Below are 22,872 nucleotides of genomic sequence, written 5' to 3' on the forward strand. Positions count from 1 at the left end.
TTTTTTTTTTTTCATTTCGGACATGTGTTTAAATTAGCACCCTCCTCCCCTTCTTTGAATTGGCCTTTAAATAAATAAGGTGCTTCCCATCAGTGATCTCATCCTAGAAGCAGCCCTTCTGAGATGCAGAGCTCCCTCCCCACCCAGAAGGATCAGAATCTTTAGGAAACAATCACCCCAACCCCACATCTACTCTGTCGCTCGATCCTCCACCTGCCCCAGGACCAAGTTTTCTCCTTAGCTTCCCAAGTGCACACACTTCTTTGCTAGAGGCACTGCACTGAGAATCAGCAAGGAGAAAGAATCAAAAGAAACTTGAACCTCTGTCTCTTAAAGTGGTGGTCAGCTGTCTGTCTATGCATATGCAAAAGTGCCTGTCCTGGACTCCATTAGAACCTGCAGAATTACAGCTCTGTGACACCCTGGGAAAGACGAAGCCTGGTGTTCAAAGAGTAACGCAAAATGTACCAAAAAGTCAGTTATGCCAGACAGAGAACCAGAATCAGGCACGATGGAAAAAAAATCATCTTGAATAGACAGCAAAATCAAACTTACCAACAATCAAAAATAATACGAGACAGTGACACAGAGGTTGAGAGTACAGAAACGGCATCCCAGATGTTAGGGGACCTGAAATTCATGGCTTTCTCTTCCAGTCACAATTGAGTGGCCAACTCAAGGAGTCTAAATACATAGATGTGGGTTTCAAAGTAAAGTCAGCACCATAGACTTAGTGTAGTCATGCTAATTCAGACAAAAATTAGATCTTAAAAAATTTTTGCAAAACAGATACTCCCTTCCCATGGTGGCTCTGGGTAGTGTGTTTTACAGGCTCAGAACAGGAAACAGAGCTGATGGCTGCTGCCTCTCTCCTTCCTGGGCCTGAGCCTCAACCAAAGCACACAGGGGAATAACACACTATGTAATGTTAGCTTTGGCTCACCCATGATGAGAAACATGAACGAATGTGTGATTTATACCAGAAATTGGCAAAAACAGGTTATATATATAAGAAACAGGCTACATTTAAAATTACAAACTAAAAAGAAAACAGCTGCAACAACAAACAAGCAATAACTTTAAAGTATTAGTATCTCTCCAAGATAAAGTAAGATACTCTTGCAAACAAAGTCAACAGCCACATAATGTAGCGTAAGATTGAATAAGAAAAAAAAAATACCAAAATATTAGAACTCAAATGAAGCTTAAGTGTGTGTTTGTAGGGGAAGGAATCCATTCTCACATCTGGCAAAGCATTATTTCAGCACATGGTTTTCTAAAGAAAGAAATCAAAGTTAATTGAGATCGATTTAGGAAGGAAAAAACCCTTAGAAATGCTAGAGATATGGGAGGCACGCCTTCTTTCTTTGCATCTTAAAATTCTTCTCACAGTTAATATTGCACAGAAATGAGAAAGGGAATATAATTCAGAATATTGCAAGCAAACCCTCAGTAGCTTTTGCTCATTAGAAGGGAAAAACTTTGAAAATAAGGAAGCTTCAGGATAAACATTTCAAAAGGGGTGAAATACTGTCCACATTTTGAAAAGACACAGCAACCCAAACTATGCCCCCAAATGATTCTCACTCAACAAAGGCTGTGGAACACCTAGAATGAAGTAGAGCTCAGGAAAAGGAAACAAATGAATAAAGAAAGCCTCTCTCACACCCACATTCGGGGAGTAAGAAGCAACTGAGGGGAGTTTTCACAGACCCACTTCCACAAGAGAGGTCACAAATGTTAAGTGCTGTTCTTCGAAAGCAAACCAAGCCACAGCCCCGCCACATCTTTGTCCTCCCATTTGACTTGGCTGTTGGCAGGTTTCATCATCCCTTTGGTTAAAGCTTGAATGGACACAGGCTGCTGCATAGGACCCTCCCTGCCTGGCAGCCCTGTGACTTCAAAGGGGAGACAGGATCTAGCCCAGTAGGATTAAAACCAGAAAGAGTGCTGAACACAGGCTGTTAACCAGGACCACATGAGTTCTTTAACTCCAGCTCTAGGAGAGACTTCCTGGCCTTGACTGACATGTCCCTCCTTCCCTGCAGCCTGGCTCCTCCTCTTTATAGCTAGGAGATCTCACCTACCTACTTATCTGCCTGCCTACCTGCCGGCGGGGGTAGGCTGCTGCCTTAGTTAGCATGTATAGATTGTTATTGCAGAAACTGGCCAGCCACAGCGCTTGGGATCTGCTTTGGTGGCTTTGTAACAGAGAATATTTTAAACATCAAAATCTGGCAGATATGTGGCATAATAATAATTTCATATGCCTACTTCTATGTTACCATAAAAAGACCTGAACTTTAGATTGGTGTTTGCCAATGTGTGGGGTGTTTTTTTTTCTGTAGCTCCAGGAAAGCTGGGATATTCCCATCAGGCAAATGGCAGGCTACCAAGGCCATTTTTAAAGAACTTATGAGAAACACATAACTCTAAGCAAATTACCCCCAAACAAAAGGTACTGCTGTGTTAGTACTACAGTGTTTATTATTTCATTTCAATACAGAATATACCAATAACATATGAGGACCATTCCTTTGGATTTTGATCATGGGATAAGTTCCAGAAATGAGGGGAGGTCCCACCAGGTTGCATTTCATATTATAACTCTAAAATATGCATTTATTTTCAAGTAACTAGAGTACAAAAAAGGATCCAAAATACTTAGATTAAAACACTAAAAAAGAGAGCTAACAAAGTTGAAAGCACACTGACATTTTCAGCAAAATATTTCAGGAATCCTCAGGCCTTTCTATAACAGATGAATATTTTGCAAGATGCATATTTCTCAACCAAAGTATTAGAAAATAAGGGCCCAAATTGATTCTAATTTGTGATCCCTATAGCTCATAAAAGTATTACATTGTTACTACACAGAATCCATCATACTTAAACTCTTGAAAATCTGGAAGTGGTAAAGTGTTGAAACTAAGAAAATCTTAAAGAATGGTCAACTGAAGTTCACATCTGGAGTAAACAAAGGCATTTCATGGTTTTCAAAAATTAGGAAGATGGCCAGAATTAGACCTCCAGAGAATTGGATTATCAAATCCATCTTCAATGTTTTCAAGTCTTATATGTGATAATTATTTTATAATTATGAAAAACAAATGCAACAACTAAGTGGAATAAGAATTTTATGATCATGATCATGCTTAAAAAAAAAAAAATCTTGGGTGGGGCATGGTGGCTCACTGCTATAATCCAAGAACTTTGAGAGGCCAAGGTGGGTGGATCACGAGGTCAGGAGATCGAGACCATCCTGGCTAACATGGTGAAACCCTGTCTCTACTAAAAATACAAAAAAAAAATTAGCTGGGCGTGGTGGCGGGTGCCTGTAGTCCCAGCTACTCGGGAGGGTGAGGCAGGAGAATTGTTTGAACGGTAGAAGTGGAGGCTGCAGTGAGCCGGGATCACGCCACTGCACTCCAGGCAGGGTGACAGGGTGAGACTCCATCTCAAAAATAAATAAATAAATAAAATAAAAAATAAAACAATCTGAAAGAAGTCCTTGCTGCTATCACAATACAGTGTGGAGATCATTCATTTAGGAAGCCAATATCATCTTAAATCAATAGCCTGCTTTTTCTGTCAGTTTTAATCTCATTTCAATCCAATACAAAACCCTTCCTTAAATTTCTCTTGCATATAAACAAGCAGAATTTGGTACATCACTTAATTCCCTACACTGCCATGTATAAGATATCTTTTAACCACTTTCATGAATAGCTTACCCACCAAATAAACCAGGTTACCTTGTTAAGCACTTTGCATGCAATATCCTCTTAAATTCAATTTTGTTGATTATAAGATACACCACTTTTCACATTTTATCAACTCTGAAATACGAAAATGAAAGGCCTACCCTAGGTATTAGGCAGCATTTCTTCTTCTCTGATGGCAGATAAAATAATGGGACATTTTACAACCAACGATGTCTTACATTTTATGAAAAATGATCATTTAATCCTTACAACTGTCCTATAAGGTCAGCTGTGATTCTTGCCCACCCATCAGAAAGTGGGATTAGAGAAGTAACATCAACAGTGAGGACGAGGTAGAAACAGGGTTTGTGTCTCTGAATGGAATCATTCCCCAAGGCTGTACACTGGCCACTACCTGGGTGTTACTGGAAGGAAGAAGTTGGATTAAGAAAAGTCACGTGGTGGAGTGTTTTGGTGCCTGCTCTTGCCATGAGAGATGGAAACATCTAGATAGAGACAGAGAAAGGCTGGTAGAGGGAAGAGACAGAAGAAGGATGAAGGGATAAATGTCCAGAATCCCTGGATCTAAGATGGAACAAAGGATCTGGACAGTAAATGGAGAGTGTTGGAAATCAGTAAGGACTTCTCTAGGTATACCACCCTCTTCTGCGAGCCTAGAGATGTGTAGCAATGGACCCCGCATACAGTTAATCATTTCTTTTGCAATGGCTTAAATCAACAACCCTGTTCTTTTCTTTGATGAATCAGATTATTCAGACACAAAGACATGACCAGGTGTTGGGATGTGTTCATTGCAGGTGCATGCCTGCCTTCTCTTAATGAGTACTATGCAGGAACACTAGGACAGGTAGCAGAACCATTTATAAATATGCTGGAGCCTGTGCCACTTTGGGTGGCCTTTAATGGATGTCTGCAGATCTAAGGATATTGGAAAACTATTTATTAGGCTGTCGCAGGCTCTATTGTTTATAGTTTCTCTTTAAGGCAGCATACATACAGTAGATGCTTCTAAAAGGTCTAGTATCTAATTGTATTTGCAGGAGGAAAAAGCAACACAAACAAAATAGGCAATGCGCTTAGAAAAAGCTCTGCTCTCCCACCATAAGCCCGACGAAGATACGCCAGTGCTTCAGTAGGCTTTATTCTAAATGTGTGCACTTTTGCCATTCTGATGCCACCAGTATCTCATTAAGAAAGAATCTTCATCTGACCAGTGTGTCTTTTATTTACAACACAGAAAAAAGCCAAATGTGGTAAGTGAAAGAAGCTTCGCCAAACTGGGGGTGATCAGTTTTGCCCGTTCTTGATATGATTTTCTTTTTTTCTTAATTCTTCAGGGAAGGAAGCATTAACATCTTATATTAAATGCAGTATCTAGCTTTGTGTTCACGTTTTTCTAATTTAACACATTGCTATTTTAGTCCTTCAAAAATATAAAAAATTCTTGGATTAACCTCAAAGGAAAAATGTATGTAGGCAAATGAAGTCCTTCTAAAGAGAGTATTTCTCCAATCTGGTATCACTTCAGTGTCAAACAATTTCACCACTCACAACACTAGTTCAGTGCTAAGAAAATGAGACCCAGAACTAGTGTCCAGATACATTTGCACATACATATATACAAACACACACACATGCATACATATGTACACATATACATGTGTGCGTGCATGCAAATACATACATACACAAATACATATATACATACACACACATATACAGATACGTATATGCATATATACAAATGCATATATAAGTGTATGCGTATATGCTAATAGATGCCTATACAAATATATGCATATATACAATACATAATGTATACACAAATACATCATACATATGTATACGTGTTACTAAATACATATTAAGATAATAAGGAGAGATGAAAATCTTTATCCTTATTATCTTTACTAATAGAACGCTTTAGAGGACTTTCAGACATTTTTTATCTTTAATCATATCCACTAGGGCAAATGTTGCCTAAAAGATACAGAGAATCTGGCTTCTTCCCGTTTCACCTCTGCTCCTTCCTCTCTTATCCTACACGGTGCTTTCCCCTACGCTACGCTCAGCACATCCCTTCAGAACAGACTGCGCTGGGGATCCATCCCCTCCATGCCCTTCAGCCGATTTTCCCTGCTCTGGACTCACTGGGTTTCTCAGGGCTCTGAGAAGGCCTGGCTGGTACCAGCAATTCTTTTTGCCCACAGACTTCTCCCCTCGCCTCGCCTTTATTAAAATATAAGCATTTTCAAGGCTGGCTCCTCTGTATGCTGCTCCTAGAAATAAGATAATTTCTTAACCTCAGATGTTTGTTGGTGTTCATAATAGCCCTAGGACTAAGTTATCAGGTGATATTACAGCCCCATCATAATGCTATAAATGGGGTCCACAAACTTCTATTACATCCAAATGAAGAGACATGTTTTTGTGAGATGAATGGGTTGTGTAGCCAATGGCCAGGAGTTCCAGGGAGTCTGGGAAATAATTGCCATTGGCAATATGTCTGCAGTCATACTACCAAAGAGGACATTATTGCCGAGTTTCACCTTAAATCCGCATAGGCTTAAATAGAGACTTCTTAGAGCTAAGCAACCTATGAACAGAATAAGACTTACTGGAAAATGAACATTTGCAAAAGAAGGAGGGAGCATTCAATCTGGAAATCAGAAACTCTAGAAATATTGTGAAAGATTGGAGTATTGTAGAAAAATGTTAAAGAAAGAATAGTTATGCCCACATAATGAAAACTAGATTTAAATGAGCCTTGGGAGATTAAGAATTTCAACCAACGTAATTTGAAAACAACTCTTTGTTTTCTCAGTGCCATGCAGAATAAACCCTGAATGCATTTGAAAGGACAATGAACTAGGACTCTTCGCCCTGGCAAATGTCATTTAACTGTTTAACAAACAATGTGCCTGTGATGTTAATAGCTTCTTATTTTCTTCTTTAAAGAATCGCTTTTTTGGCTGGGCGCAGTGGCTCACCCACTCCAGTAATCCCAGCATTTTGGCAGGCCAAGGCAGGTAGATCACCTCAGGTCAGAAGTTGAGAGCAGACTGGCTAACATGATGAAACCCTGTCTCTACTAAAAATACAAAAAGTTAGCTGGGTGTGGTGGTGTACATCTGCAACCTCAGCTACTCAGGCGGCTGAGGCAAGAGAATCACTTGAACCCAGGACGGGGAGGTTGCAGTGAGCTGACATCGCGCCATGGCACTCCAGCCTGGGCAACAAAACTCCATCTCAAAAAAAAAAAAAGAAGAAGAAGAATCACTTTTTCTTCCCAGTAGGCTTCTTTCCTTCTTTGGAGATGAGCAAAAAGTATAAAAACATCTGTGGAAACCTCCTGTTTGTATGTTTTACATGGGTACAAAAAATGCACTCGCTATTCGTTAGGGCTGGTTCTACTCTTGACACTCAAAACTTGTTTTTATTTCTCTAATCACTGTCATCATATATTACTCATGAATATTCATCAAAACCTTTTTCTTTCTTTTTTATCTAGTTTTAAATAATTCATTTCAGATAAAAAGAACTTTTTCTTTCCTTTTTTTTAATCACTCAGTGGAGGATGAACATGAAGCTATACCAATGGGTAGGAGATCGTCTGGTAGAGGACGGGAGCCAGGGATGGGGATCTGAAGATGGAAGATGTGAGTTTCTTGCTCTGGGAATCACCTGGGTAAATCCTTTAACCCTTTCCTGCCCCAAGTGTGAGCTGAGAGCTTGCCAGAAACGCAGATTCCGAGTCTCCAGCCCTGCTGAATCAGAATCCGCTTTGAAACAACTTCCCCAGGTGAGCTGCGTGCCTGCTCACTTCAACTGCTGCAATATCCTTTTTGGACTCTCAATTTCTTCAACTATAAAGGTGGTACTGATGGCAACCAGCTGCCAAGCAGCTCTCTCCCAGGACAGTTAAATGGGCCAAATAAGCTTGTGTGTGTAACAGGTTTCATAAATCTTAATACTGTATTTAAATTATCATCACATGATAGAAAGGTGATGTGACTGACTCCAGACCTCCACATGTGAACCATCAGAATCACCCATCTCTAGTCATACTATTCTAACAAGCCAGATGCAAGGAAAATCACAGTCTCTTGTGTGCAAATTATCACTTATTTTTTGTAAGTACTGGATGTTCAAACCATGTATCTACCTGACAGAGACGAAGGGAGATCTAGCATCTTTTATTTCAAGAGCACATCTGCCACTTTCATTTAGCCTTTTTGGTCCCTGGTCCAATTTTTTTGTGGGGTTTCCATTCAAATTCTACATTAGTTTGTTTAATGTCAATTAACCCAAAGCTTTGTGCAGGAAGGAATGAATTTTGGTATGCTCCCCAGCGTGCTGCTGGTATTCTCTACATAACAGGACAATAAATGAATGAATATACCAGGGTCTTGTAACATAATGTCCTTTTTTTTTTTTAACCTAGAATAGCACAAGGCACATAGTTGATAGCCCTCAAACTTCTGAAGAAAAGGGTTTTCTTCTGGGATGTGGAATTCATAATGCTCGTTATGGTAACTTTCCCTAAAACTTGTTGAAGTTTTCATAAACTTCTATGAGGAAGTGCTTTTATGGCAGTCTGGCTAAGAAGTTCACACCATCATTCTGCCCTCCTGATTTTTGAAATGTACAAGCCCAGGTTGAAACTCAGGTGATTCAGGGCTTGAGAAACACGAAGGCCAAGCTAAGGAGTAGCAAAGTTGCTTGCACTTTTTTTGCTATTGGTGCGGTCCTTCTCTGAACAGCAGGGGAGGGACGGTGCCTCAGCTCACTCCTCTTCAGAAGGAGCTCCGTGAACACTCGGCAGTTTTATGCTTGGCCCTTTCAAAACACACAAAGGCTAAAAATACAGCGTGCTACGCCTCTGGAATGTGTCTCATCTGTGAATCTCTGACACATGGATTCATTGTTTTCCATAAAATTCCAGGAATTTTATTCATGAGAAAATTCTGGCACAATGGAAAACCCTGGCAAGCACAGATAGGGGCAGCAGATGTCCTGGCCTCCGCCCACAACTCGGTCTCTGCTTTCAGCTAATTTTCATCAGGTGTCTCTCTCATGCCTTCAAACACTCAATCCAAAATTTCCCGAGAGACGGGAGTGGTGGGTGGGGGTGTCAAAACAACCTTAAGTTTTAAAATAATTGGTGCGGTCCCCCCGCCCCCAGACAGGTGTGCCATACCAGGTTCAACATGCAAGTGCCAGGATGCAGCATGGGCACTTTAAGAAGGAGCCGCAAGAGCACAGGGCCACTGGCTCAAGATCCAGCTGCCCTTGGAGCTCCACCACTCAGTTCCCCTCGTGTCCCGAGTCTCCAAGCTCCTCATCTAAAACGAGGGTCTGGTCTACTGATGTTTTCTAAGGCTCCATGTTGCACCAAAGTGAAATCGATTTTGTTTAACTAGTAACATCCTCTTTCAGCCATAGCCAGCCTGCAGTCTCTACCTCCTCCATCTCTGAACAGACAGGCAGATAAGGTAGAAATCTACTACGTATGGAGTTGCTAAAAACTTTCTATGCATCCCAGTTAGATGCTAACTGCAGGGTCTTCCCCTGCTGCCCCCAGACTTTAATTTTCCTCGATCTTGTGGGTATCTCCTTCTGTGCTAATGGTAGTAAGAAGCTAGTCGGCACCCTGAGAGCTAGTGTCATGTTTTTAAGTATGGAAAGGATCTATTCTCTTGCATGGGAATATGGTATCTGTTCTACATATAAAGCATTTCAATAATAATAATGATAAACATGGCAACATGGTAATACCAACCAAAAGTCTTGCAGAAACTGGGGCTCTGGCAGAGAGAGGAGCACGTGAATAAGTCTCCACTATTCACATGATGGTCCAGGGGCCTCCTTCCTTTGCTTTCTATCCCCGTCCCCAGATAATTGTTGGCATGAGCCACACACTGTATAAGGCAGACATGAACACAGACGTTTTCTTTTTCTTAGACACTGACTTATGTAGGAAGAGTTAGTCTTCACCCGCTGTGAGGGTCCAATCCCTGCCAAGGTCTTTCCTCAGCTTAGTAAGTGATGATGTCTGACTCCCTGGGGCTGGGAGGCTAAGCCTGTGCTTTGCAGAAGATTTTCCAGCACATAAATATATCCTGGTTGCTGCATGGAAAGGGGACTAAGTAGCCAGGGCATCAGAGCCCTTTGCTAATGCTATACGCTGAGCTCATGTTTTTCCTGTGATATAGATGGGCACTGGGTAGACCCCGTCCTGGTAACACTTTTCATGCACCAACAAGTTGGTTGCCAGTGAGACTTGATTTTTATGGCTCTGGGAGTGCTGACCTCAAAACCTAACACTTTTGAACTAGGAGAGCAATCCCTGTAACAATTTCAAACTACACGTACATATATCACACCCACCAGGGCTCTTTTGCCATCTGGCTTGAGCCCCTCTATAAATATGTCTACTCTGAAAGCCACAAGGCTGAGCAAGGTGGCTCATACCTGTAATCCCAGCACTTTGGGAGGCCGAGGCAAGCGGACAACGAGGTCAGGAGATAGAGACCATCCTGGCTAACATGGTGAAACCCCATCTCTACTAAAAATATAAAAAATTAGCTGCGTGTGGTGGCACGTGCCTGTAGTCCCAGCTACTCAGGAGGCTGAGGCAGGAGTATCGCTTGAACCTGGGAGGCAGAGGTTGCAGTGAGCCAAGATCACGCCACTGCACTCTAGCCTGGGCGACAGAACGAGACTCTGTTTCAAAAACAAAACAAAAGAAAGTCACAAATACTCTTTAAAAGTCTGTAGATTCATACCCAAATCATCAAGGCCTGCAGAACAGCCTGGTGACTTGAAATCTTGATGTGTACAGAGTCTAAACCTCGGTCTTTGCATTGCCTCCTTACTGGACCTCTTTACTTATTAAGATTCTTCCTTGTGGAAGAAGTGAGGTCATGGGTGTCCACATCTATCTTTCCCAGGAAGAAAAGGAAGCTTCAAGATCTGGGAAATGCTATGCACCATTGTGCAGGTTCCAAGCAGCACAGAGTCACCTGTGGGGGGGCAGGTAGGTGAGTAGTGGACATCTGACCACCCGGTGCTGTGCAGGACTACCTCCTTGCAGAGCAAGTGGGGCCTTCCAAGTTGCCCGCTCATCCAACCTGCACAGTAAGCTGTACGGGAGTGTCATGGGGCTATGCCTACTTCAAAGAGCAACTTAGCTAAAGGGAAAGATAATTTGCACTTGCTCTCTTCCACTCCAGCAGACTTGCACTTGTCGCTATTTATTTGTGAACACAGATGCATTTTAGATTGACTTAACAAATAAAAAAAGGTGCAAAGAATAGGGCAGCTGAAAGTCAGGAAACCACTTTTGCCACTGCTGAATCTGAAGCCTTAAGCTCCTGAACTGGAAAACCAGCCGACCGGAGCACTGAGCTCCCTGGGCTCTGTAGAAGAACACACCGGCCAGGTGTGGTGGCTCAAGCCTGTAATCCCAGCACTTTTGGAGGCCGAGATGGGCGGATCATGAGGTCAGGAGTTCGAGACCAGCCTGGCTAACACGGTGAAACCCCGTCTCTACTAAAAAATACAAAAAAATTAGCCAGGTGTGGTGGCGCATGCCTGTAATCCCAGCTACTCGGGAGGCTGAGGCTGGAGAATTGCTTGAATCCAGGAGGTGGAAGTTGCAGTGAGCTGAGACTGAGCCACTGCCCTCCACCCTGGCTGACAGAGTGAGACTCTGGTTCAAAAAAAAAAAAAAAAAAGAAAATGCACCAAGTAGTGGCCAGACAGGTTACCATGGGCCCTGACATGTGAGATGTGAGGCAGAATTTTTATTAATGAATCTGATGCTTATTCAGTATTTCTGCAATCACAATGCACTTTCACAGTATTTATTCAAGCAATATTTATCCAGCAAAAATATCCAATATTTATTTATCCAGGATCTCTCAAACGTTCAGTCTAGTTTCACTCACGTCAGTGTCAGTGTCTCTAACCTTCAGACTTTGCTTTCAGGCAAGAGTAGACATGTGTTGGTCTGGGAGTCCGAAGGTGGGGGTGGAAGCTGGTGGTGCAGGGAACCAAAAATTGGCCATACTTACTTACTTAAGTATTTTACAGCTCTTTAACAGATTCTCATCTCCTGCTCTCTTCTCCAACTTTGCCGTCTGGTTCTGACACTGTCCTGCCATGATTAGCAGTGAGCTTTTGGGGGTTCCCTCAAACGTACACTCCCAGCTGGTCTCTTTGTCACCTACTCAAGAGCAGTTCACTCTCCCCTTTTCTAACCCTCTTTTCTTTGGCTTCCATATTGCTGCTGTTCCTCCTATTTGGTTGACAATTCCATCCCCCATCTCTTTATGCCCTCCTTTTTCTCTCCTCATTCTCTAAATGTCAGTTTTCCTCCGTGCACTCTCCCGGGCCACTTCTCTACCAGCGTTTCATTTCTTCCAAGCCATTACTTAGGAGCCGCTCCAGTGGCCTCAGCGCTGCCAGGAAGCACATTTAATTTCAAGGGTGAAACTCCATTGGAGGGATGGCAGGAGCATGTTTAATAACTTGTTAGGTTTTATCCAATTTATTTCCCAAGGCCACATCAGTGTAATTACTGGATGATAATAATCAGCTCAAGAGGGAAGGTTCTAAGACAGAGAATGCAAGATTTCTAAACAGGTCTAAGACAGTTTTCCAACGTAAGATTTACTATGTAAGAGTTTTGAAGGCAGTGCCTGATTCCCTGCTTGTATCCTCCAGAACAATCCGAGGGCATGGCTGCCATTATAGTTTACTTTGGGGGACGATTTTATAGCACGTCTTCACAGACAACATGGCAAACATCTTTGCTTCTGCTGCACTGACAACCTGAAGTTAAAACTTCTGTGCCTATGTAGCCATTTTAATCACCCTCTGAACTGGTTATTCCATAGTCCAGGGGTGTGGGACTGAGTCAGATGGGCTAGAGATACCTTTATTCAGAGGATTTAGCAGTTTGCCTCAGAGAAAGGCCATTTCTAGTCTCCACTAGGATCACACATATCTTCCAGGACTAAGAATATTCTCTTACTCATAAGTTCAACAAATATGCACTGAACACCTTTCTACCCTAGAAACTTGTCTAGCTGCTTCTAGATTACATCCATGACCCAAAACCACAAAGACACTTATCTGCATAAGGCTTATATTCTAGCACTACAAGCCATCGATAGTTTTTGAAAATCACTTAATCAACCAATAATTGATAGGGTAAATTTATAACCTTGTTTTTCAAGCCTGATATCAGGATTAGAAGGTGGCAAGTGATAAAAGTGTGAAGAAACGGAAGGCAGAACTAGAGACTCAGGAAAAGAGCTGCTGCTTTTAATTTAGAGTGGTCAGGGTGGTCCTGAGAAAACGCGAAGGAGGGGAGGGTGTGAGCCCCCATGCATCCATGAAGAATAGGCCTTCCAGCCTTGGCAACAGCTAGAACAAGGCCAAAGTGGACTGCGGGGGCTGCACGTGGAACGATGGGAACAAGAACAGCCAGGGAGGAGGGGTTACTGGAAAGGAGAGAGAGAAAGAACCAGGAGGTGAACCAGGAAAGGCTGGGGGTGGTAGAGCCTTGCAGGCCATTGCAGGAACCTGGGTGTTGACTCAGAGAGAAGTGGAGTCTCTCTAGCCATCTTGGCTAACAGCCCGGGAATTGTCTTCTTCTGTGTTGCACTAATATTTTCCATCTCATAAGGGTTCTGCAAAGAAAATTCTTTCTATCTTTAAAGTTTTATTATTTTCAAAACTAAATGCGATCAGAATGCATATATTGCACATGCCATGTGTACACCAAAAGCCACACCTAATAAAATGTTACAGCCACCCTTTGTCCCACATGCAAAGGGAACTTCCATTCATCATCACATGCAGAAACTCTGGGAACTGAGAATCGGTGCTTTTCATTCAGAGAGTCTGTAAGGGGTCATGGCCATTTTAAAAGGCTTTCACTCACACAGGAAATACCTCACTGAGGCTCCCGCCCATCCATCCTCTAATAGGGCAGCCTTTAGGGAAACTGACTTGTGGCAACTGAAAGGAATAATGGCACCAAAGTATTCCCCATGCCCTGAAATCTCTGTTTACCTGTGGACTGGTGATGGCTGTAGATTTTAACAAGCTCTGGATGGCAAATGGCAGACAGTGGTGTCACTTCCTTTCTGCTTAGGAAGGAGGCATTTGGAAAAACTGTTCACTGCTGTGTTTGCCTATGGAGAACCTGGATTCCCAGAGCTCTATCTGGTAGAACAGGTCTCCGTATTGATAAATTGAGGATCCTCTTTTGCAGCTGAATTTTCCTCAAGGCAGCAGCGTGAGCCTTATTACTGCCTTAAAAGCCAATTTCAATATTCAATACATAGTCTGTGTATTCATTTGCTAGGGTTGCCAAGACAATGTACCACAGACTGAGGGGCTTAAGCAACACACATTTATCCTCTCGTGGTTCTGGAGGCTGGAAGTCAGACAGCAAGGTGGTAGCAGGGTTGACTCCTCCTGAGGACTCCCTCCTTAGCTTGTGGATGGTCATCTTCCCCCTCTCTCTTCATATCATCCTTCCTCTATGCATGCCTGTTTGTGAGTCCAAATTACCTCTTCTTACAAGGACACCAGTCCCACTGAATTAAGGACCACCCTAAGGACCTCATTTTAATTGGATTACCTCTGTAAAGGCCCTACCTCCAAATAAGGTCCCATTCTGAGGTCCTGGGGGTTAGGACTTCAACATAACTAGGGGAGCATTATTCAGCCCATACCATCCCCCAGGAAGGCAGAGAATGTGTCCTTCTTCTTCATTGCTTTATCTCCCTGCCTAGCACAGTGCCAGGTACCACACTATGCTCTGTAGGTCAGTGATTCTCCTAAGCTTTGCAGGTCAGTCATTCTCAAAGTGTGGTCCAGGAACGCCCTGGGGTTCCCAGACCCCTCCAGGGGCAGGCACAAGCAGATCTGAGAATCCAGCTGCCTCCAGTTAGCCCAGACATTAAACAGACTGCAAAAAATGCAAAACAATGACACTTCTCATTAACATTTTTTTGGAAAATAGAGTTACTTTTCATAAAAATATCTCATTTGTGTTAACATGCAATGAGTTTATTTATTTATTTTTATTTTTTGAGATGAAGTTTCACTCTGGTCACCCAGGCTGGAATGCAATGGCATGATCTCGGCTCACTGCAACCTCCGCCTCCTGGGTTCAAATGATTCTCCTGCCTCAGCCTCCTGGATAGCTGGGATTACGGCTAATTATTAACCATGCCTGGCTAATTTTTTCTTTTTCTTTTTTTGAGATGGAGACTTGCTCTGTCGCCTAGGCTGGAGTACAGTGGCGTGATCTCAGCTCACTGCAAGCTCTGCCTCCTGGGTTCAAGCTATTCTCCTGCCTCAACCTCCCAAGTAGCTGGGACTATAGGTGCCCACCACTACACCTGGCTAATTTTTTTGTATTTTTAGTAGAGACGGGGTTTCACCATATTGGCCAGGCTGGTCTCAAACTCCTGACCTCAGGTGATCTGCCTGCTTCGGCCTCCCAAAGTGCTGGGATTACAGGCATGAACCACCGCACCTGGCGTTATTATTGTTATTTTTAAATGAATTTATAAGTAAATGTTTCAAAATTTCTGTTTTTATTTCTACCAATAGATATAATGCATATAAACACTGTTTTTTGTTTTTTGTTTTTTTTTTTTTAGAATCCTCAACCAATTTTAAGAGTGTAAAAGGGTCCTGAAACAAAAAGATTGAGAATCACTGCTGCCGAGGATTTAAGCGTGGCTAGGACACAGTCTATACTTACTGAAGTAACCCACAGTCTGATAGTAATAAGACACTTTATGAAGAACATATTTTTAGTAGCTGTCATAGAAAAGGAAGCTTGTTAGCCATTCCCTCAAGTTGACAACAGAGAGCCCTTAGTATAATAATTTTTTAAAGCCAATATTGAGCCTTCCACGACTGCACATGGTGATACGATAAATTTGGAATTTACGCCACTTTAAAAACTGAGAGTTGGGGGTTGGCATTTTTATGCATCCTAACTGATGAGTGCTGCCCCAGGGCCCTCTAACACTGCACGCAGTCTACTAAAGAAGCAGGTTGCCCATCACAGCCCCACCCATCAGCTGTACAGCACACATCTGCTTCTAGATGAACCTTCTTGCAAATAGCCTGTCTTATGGCAAAATCGGGGGGCAGGCCTGTAAAGGGGACCAGGGAATGAGCAGCAACCGCAAACCACCAACCTGTTGCCAAGCTAACTGTGCTTTTCGGGACCACAGGCAGCTGGAGACACTGGTGGCTGGGGCTGAGGGGCTACAGAGCCTGGGCACAGACTCCCTGCCTATCTCCCAGTGTGTCCATCTTGGTACATCTGGTACATCTCTGGATTGACAAGTGACATTCCCCAATTAAAGTTAAGGGCCACTCGTTTTAAACATAACCAGATTATTTTAATTTTTAAATGTGTATCCTATACTCGGACGCTGATAGTTCCTCCCTGTTTACCTGCTTGCTGGGAACTGTGCTGGGGTGTCTCATTTTATTATAAAACAGATTCTCAAAGGCATTTAATACAAAGAGCAAGTGGCTGGGCATCCACCACGTGCAGAGCAGGAGCCTGGTGGTGGTGCAGGCTCATTCTCCATGTGGATGACTCTAGGAATAACTCTAACAGAAGGGAAGAAATACACTGGGAGAAAGGAACAGGAGATTCGTCAGGGCTGGGGGAATACAGGCTCCATGAGGGCAGCAACTTCTTTCCTTTTTTCTTTCTCAGAACCTGTAAGTGTCCACATATCACACACATGCAGTGTGTATTTGTTGTGTGAGTTCCTAGTACAGAGGTGCCAAGGGTCATGCTAAGTGCGTTGACCGGATGACAGAAGAAGGAAAGAGGGATTGAAGGAATTGGTGTGCAATGGCCTGAGCCTTGAAGAATGGGGTGTACTGGGTAAACCGAAACGGTGGACAGCATTTCCAGATGGAGAACCTGTGAGGAAAAGCATAGAAGTGGAGCCACCCCTTGTGAGCTGGGGAGGGTCCAGGGTGTGTGTGCTGGTTGTGGGGAAGCTAAAGCTGAGGAAATTCAGATTGGATCCATAGCCTGGTTTTGGTTTTCACGGCCTGAGATGCCCCGTCCAGAGTTTGACTTTCATTCTGCACATAATCCAGGCTTCGTATTCCCATTTCCCATATCCTCTTACTCCTTTTTCACACACCCTTTTTATCTATGATGCTACCGGGGTCATGGGTTAATAAGTCCTGTCCTCTAAGAAGCAAGAGTGAATCAAAGCAGGATTTTCTCCACTGATTCCAAGGTAGTGATTCAGAAACGGTAAAAACTCCGAACACTAGGATGAGAATTGGGGGTGGGTTCATGTTTTTTTCTAGGAAGTAATTCAGAATTTATTAAGAATTCCCTTGGCAAACCAAATTAAATATTAATTAAACAACTATTTGTTAATATGTTACTACTGATTCTTAGAAAAGTGCAATTAGGTGTAACTGAGCTTTTTGTTTTCTTGTGGTTGAACCCTGAGTTACCATGTCTTCTGGTTTCCGTGTTTTTTTCCTGTGGAATAGATCGTATTTCTTACTGCCAAAGCCCAGAAGTAATAGCCTCACACATCTATCCATAGTCCCAAAGGCTTTTCTGCCTAGTACAAACAGCAGTGCTTCAAACTATTTGTGGACAAGAAGTCCTAAAACATCAGAGACACTGTGGAAAGCAATTTCATTTCATTAATACAATTCATAATTGTCTGCATTTATTTTACCGTCTAAATTCCAACTGCTAATCTATCACATCGACGAACTCTTCGAAGTTGCCTTTATTCCGCAGGATATGTTCATTTTTTGATAATACTTTTTTTTTTTAATATACTTTAAGTTCTGGGATACATGTGCAGAACATGCAGGTTTGTTACATAGTTATACACACGCCATGGTAGTTTGCTGCACCCATCAACCCATCATCTACATTAGGTATGTATCCCTAATGCTATCCCTCCCCTAGCCCCCCACCCGCTGACAGGCCATGGTGTGTGATGTTCCCCTCCCTGTGTCCATATGTTCTCACTGATCACCTCCCACTTATGAGTGAGAACATGTGGTGTTTGGTTTTCTGTTCTTGTGTCGGTTTCCTGAGAATGATAGTTTCCAGCATCATCCATGTCCCTGCAAAGGACATGAACTCATCCTTTTTTTATGGCTGCATAGTATTCCATGGTGTATATGTGCCACATTTTCTTTATCCAGTCTATTGTTGATGAGCATTTGGGTTGGCTCTGGGTTCATGTTTTAAAATCTCAATTTGCTCCCTAGTCCTAAGGATGATCTTCCCCACCTCCAAGGAATGCAAGCCCCAGTGCAACATGGAATCTTCAGCTATAAGAGGCTAGACTCTAAATATTTGTCCTGTTTTTGCTTGTGGGATGTTACAAGTGTACCCTGCTGTCTGCAAGTGTGTTTCTGAAGTGTTCTATGTAAGCAGGTTTCTGTTAGTTGAATTGTACTTTAAATGTACTTGTCAAGTTCCCCATGAAAAGAGATGCGCACAGAGACTTTCTGAAAAATTAAGCATCCCAAGAGAAAAGCCGATCTGAAAAGACTACATATTATATGATTCCAATTATATGACATTCTGGAAGAGGCAAGACTACAGAGATACTGAAAGATCAGTGTTTGCCAAAGATTAGAGGGAGAGAGGGGTAAACAGGTAGAGCACTGAGGGATTTTAGGGCAGTGAAACTATTCCGTTTGATCCTATAATGTTGGATACAAGTAAATATACATTTGTCCAAACCCACAGAATGTCCAGCACCACAAATGAACTCTAATGTAAACTACGGGCACTGGGTGATAATGACCTGTCAATGTAGGTTCATCAACAGTAGCAAATGCTCTCTGATGGGGGATGCTGATAATGTGGGCAAGGCTATGCAAGTGTAGGGGCAGCAGGTATATGGAAATCACTGTATCTTCCTCCCGGGTTTGCTGTGTACTAAAATTGCTCTGAGAAATAAAGTCTATTTTTTAAAAAATGAAGTATTCCAATGAATTTATAAGTTTTACCACACATGCAATGACAGTCCTAACCACTTTACTTTGGTTGTCCAGTACTGAATATGTCACTGTGAATATCTCATCCTCCTTGATCCTATCGCCATCAAAACTAGAGAGTGAAATAAGGAGATGAGATGGCCCTCCCTGATCGCCTTGTGTCTTTCAGAGGAGGTGCCTGGGCTGGAATGGGAAGGAGCTGAGGACTCCTGTGGGGTTCTGATGCTGGATATGAAACCGTCTGCAACTAGCACGGTGTTGGAGAGGTGAGTGCTAGACTTTGTATGGCTGGGGACTAGTGATACATGCTCGTTATTATTTATATAATTTTAAAGCTACGTTTAAATTTGTCCCCAATACTAGAGACTTTAATTCTATGTTGAAATAATACATAACAGGATGTAAATAGTTACATTCTTGTCTTGTTGGTGTCCATATGTCAACATTCTTGTATGAGTGAAACTAGAACCCTGAAGAAAATCCATCACTACAATAATGGTCCATACATTAAAATAGTTTAGGCTGTCTGATGGTCTGGTGTGTGTGTGAGATATATATAGATATGTATGATATATATATGATTTATATATATAAATCATCTCATCTTGCTCAAAACAATATCACCCTTATTTAGGTAGGCACACTGGAATATGATTTTAATTAATTGAAAAGTAGTTTGTTTTACATTTGAAGGAGTGGTTTAATTCCTACACAGTGTACTAAGATGGCCTCTCGTGGGCTCACGGTCTTGGAAGATGTACTCCCAAAGTGAGGGGGGTCTATGTTGGAAGCAAAAACAAAAGGAATTTAAAGAATGACAGGTCTGAGAAATTATTCTTATGGATGGTCAGTTCTCCATATGGTAAAATGGTGATGACAAACCAAACAGGCGTGGTCTCATGCATGCACTGATTTGCATGAACCAACTTTACAGATAATTGATTTAATTGGTTGGAACTACAGTTTCTTCCAAATGTGGACAACTTAAAACAGGGTGGGAGCCTCAAACTGTGAAGTCATGTGAGGTCACGTGCAAACTGAAAAACAGGGTTTCTCTACTGGAATGATAATCCTACCATGTTACACTTTTCCCCAAGATGAAATCCAGCATCTTTCACCTGGCCTAAGAAGTCCAACACGTTCTGGTCCCTAGAAACCCTTACATCCTGCAAAGAGGGACTGGAGCTTGTTACTTTTATTAGCTACTCTTAAAGTCACAGAGGCAGGTTAATTTGGCCATGAATGGCTACAAATTCAAGAAATGTTTGGATGTGCTGAGAATTAGAAACCAATCTCGGCCCTCAAGTCATGGGTTAAAGACTTGGTTTTTTATCTAGATGAGGTCCCACTTTGTAGTTCAAGCAGAAAGATCCAACAAACGAAAACAGAACATTTGACAGCTCCAGTTCAAAAGCAAGAGGCTTGTCAATGCAAAATTCTTGTGCTACAAATGTTTCAAGGGAAGTATCCATACTCTGAAGTGTGCAATTGAAAGAATGGCCTGATATTCTTGCACTGTTGCCTCAAACAAATCTCCCTCCTCCTAGCTAGCTCCAGATCTTTTACGCATCATACAGTACATCTTCCAAAAAAAGCAGGTGGAAACTAAAGTGTGCAAAACACACATTTTCCAAGAACAAATGCATTATACTAGCAAGTTACGTGTGGTGGGGCTAGGTGCTTCTGTGGGTGTGGAGGAGGAGGAGAGAAAGAAGGGTCAGGAGGAAGTGTGTTGGGTACAGAGACATGGAAATAAGAAACAGGAACCCCGAGAGACACACCCGCGGAGGTTCTGTAACTGTACATGTGCTCTTGTTAAATCACCAGTTTCAGAGGACTCAGATCTGAGGCCAGGCAGAAATCTATTAATTTGCGTCTTGACTTTGGGGCTTCCAGTAACAGTAAAGTATTTGTATTTCAGGATCCACTCAGCAGAAAGGCTACACATATTCAAGTCACATAATAAATTGGTAAATTCCAAGTGAAGTCTGAATACCAAAAAAGAAAACTGATTATGTGACTTTCTGGAATATGATGTAAAAATTACCTAACAAAATGTACATGCACACTTACGGCATGTGCACATGAGGGTGTCATCCATGTACACAGGTCATGTGCACATTCAACTCATGGCCACGCATGCTGTAGCCTGTTACCCACTCTGGGAGATATGTAAGCCTTTGTCTTTCTCCCTCCAGCTTCCGGCCTTCTTAAACCATGTCACTGATTGTCAACCAATGACTGAAGCTGGGTGCAGAAAAGCAGAGAAGGCAAAACTCCTCTTAGTCCACAAGGTGACTTGTTAGTGCTTCAGTTGAAACGGCTGCAGTGGAGAGCCAGAGAGAGACCTTCGGTGGGATGAGACTGTGGTTCCTATAGGTCGGCACCTTCCTCCTCACCCAGCAGGTCAGCTCATCAATTGCACTTATCTCCCAGCTGCCACAGCCTGCCTCACTCCTTTCTCTCTCCTGTTGGGCTGCTACCAGGCCTGGTAAACTATTCCGTAGCTCTGCACAATAGAAAATAGATGTGTACTTCTCTGAATATGGAGAGGGAAATTGGGGTTCACATCGAATGGATACCGTGAACTTACTTGTTTTCTGAAAGCAAAAATTAAACTTGAAAAGAGCAAAGTTTTTCAAATTTCCCATAGTGCTGGCCTCAAATCCTAAAGATTTTTTTCCTTGACAAGAATCATGGGATGAATTGGAAGCTCTGGATGCTCCATTCACCCCAGGTGATGATGCTAAAACCCATGTCACAGCAGAGGCAAGAATCGAACATTCTAAAGTTCCCTCTGGCAACTGGAACGCCAGAGGAGCCTTCACCATATACCTCACCAAACCACCCCAACAAACCTGCCATGTCAGTGAAAGGAGTGTGCTCACTATGAAAATGTGGCTTCAAGACCAGGCCTCTAGCCCTTTGTCCAAAAAAACCATAGCCCCCAAGACCACTGAAGGCCTTGATATGCCACTGGGGCTCCCCTGGTCTGTTTACATTATAGAAGCGCTTCTAAGAAGAATGGTTTCAGCCTGAGAATCCAAGCAACTTGTGCTGAAGTCCAGCCCTATCCTCAGAAGTCTGGGCAGGCTTGTTTTTAATGCCATGTCTATCATCTGCGACTCATTAATGCACGTAGCAAACACCGAGTGACTGACTGTTGTATCTCTCCCTGTGATACAATTTAAATGCCTCTTACAAGACCTGAGCAGTCTAGCTACCTGTTACTTGTATGCCATTTTCTGAAGAATTCCCATTTCTTTGGATGCAAACGTCACAGAAACTCTGCCACAAATGCTCATGAACACCATCACATGGGCTGGGCTCTAGTGCTTTGGAATATCCTACTTTCTTAGAAAAATCAATGAGTATATATGAATATCATTAGTTGCACCATGCTTCCTGCAGAATCACTGTATTAACTGCTTTGGGTTATTCTCCTTCTTTCCTTTCAGGCAATATTAATTTGTAACAAACACATTTTATGGTATAATAAATTATCTTTCATTTTTTACTATCAAATAAATGGAGAAGTAAAAAAACAAAAAACCCAGAACTTCTAGGCAGCTCTTAAACAAGTCTTACTGTTACCTGGAAAAGTAACAAGTCCACAGGTTTACTGTCTATGTTAATAAAGCTGTGTTGGAGTAATCATTATAACCTTCTACATTCCCTCCTGCTTACAGCTCACAGAATATGTTTATACATGTGATCTCATTCCGTTGTAACATGATCTGCATAAATTATGGGTATTAACACTTGCCATATTTATTACAACAATTTCCCCAGCAATTTGTCTCCTTAATTGTATCATCTATATTGCACACAGATGTCTGCAGTTTGTATATGAGGCTATGTACTCCTCTGGTTTATGCATCTATCTCAGGCCATTAAACTGTAAGCTCCTGGAAGGCAGGGATGTATCAGATTCATTTCTGTATCTCTGGAACCCACTGCACAGATGTGGATACACATCTAGTTACTTAACCTCCCTGTCCTTCAGTTTCTTCATCTGTGAAATGGCTATAATGATTGCAGGAACCTGTCTTATCTGTCCCAATTGTATTAAGCAAAACACTTAATACAA

The 22,872-nt window shown here is 42.3% G+C and overlaps 1 protein-coding gene across 4 annotated transcripts in view; it reads right to left on the reverse strand.

Annotated features, from left to right (window-relative positions):
* Positions 1-22,872, reverse strand: part of ERG (v-ets avian erythroblastosis virus E26 oncogene homolog) — a 300,545-nt gene that overhangs the window by 69,474 nt on the left and 208,199 nt on the right. The gene's annotated exons all lie outside the window — the stretch shown is intronic.

Source organism: Mandrillus leucophaeus, unplaced genomic scaffold (assembly GCF_000951045.1).
Source record: "Mandrillus leucophaeus isolate KB7577 unplaced genomic scaffold, Mleu.le_1.0 Scaffold262, whole genome shotgun sequence".
NCBI lineage: Eukaryota > Metazoa > Chordata > Mammalia > Primates > Cercopithecidae > Mandrillus > Mandrillus leucophaeus.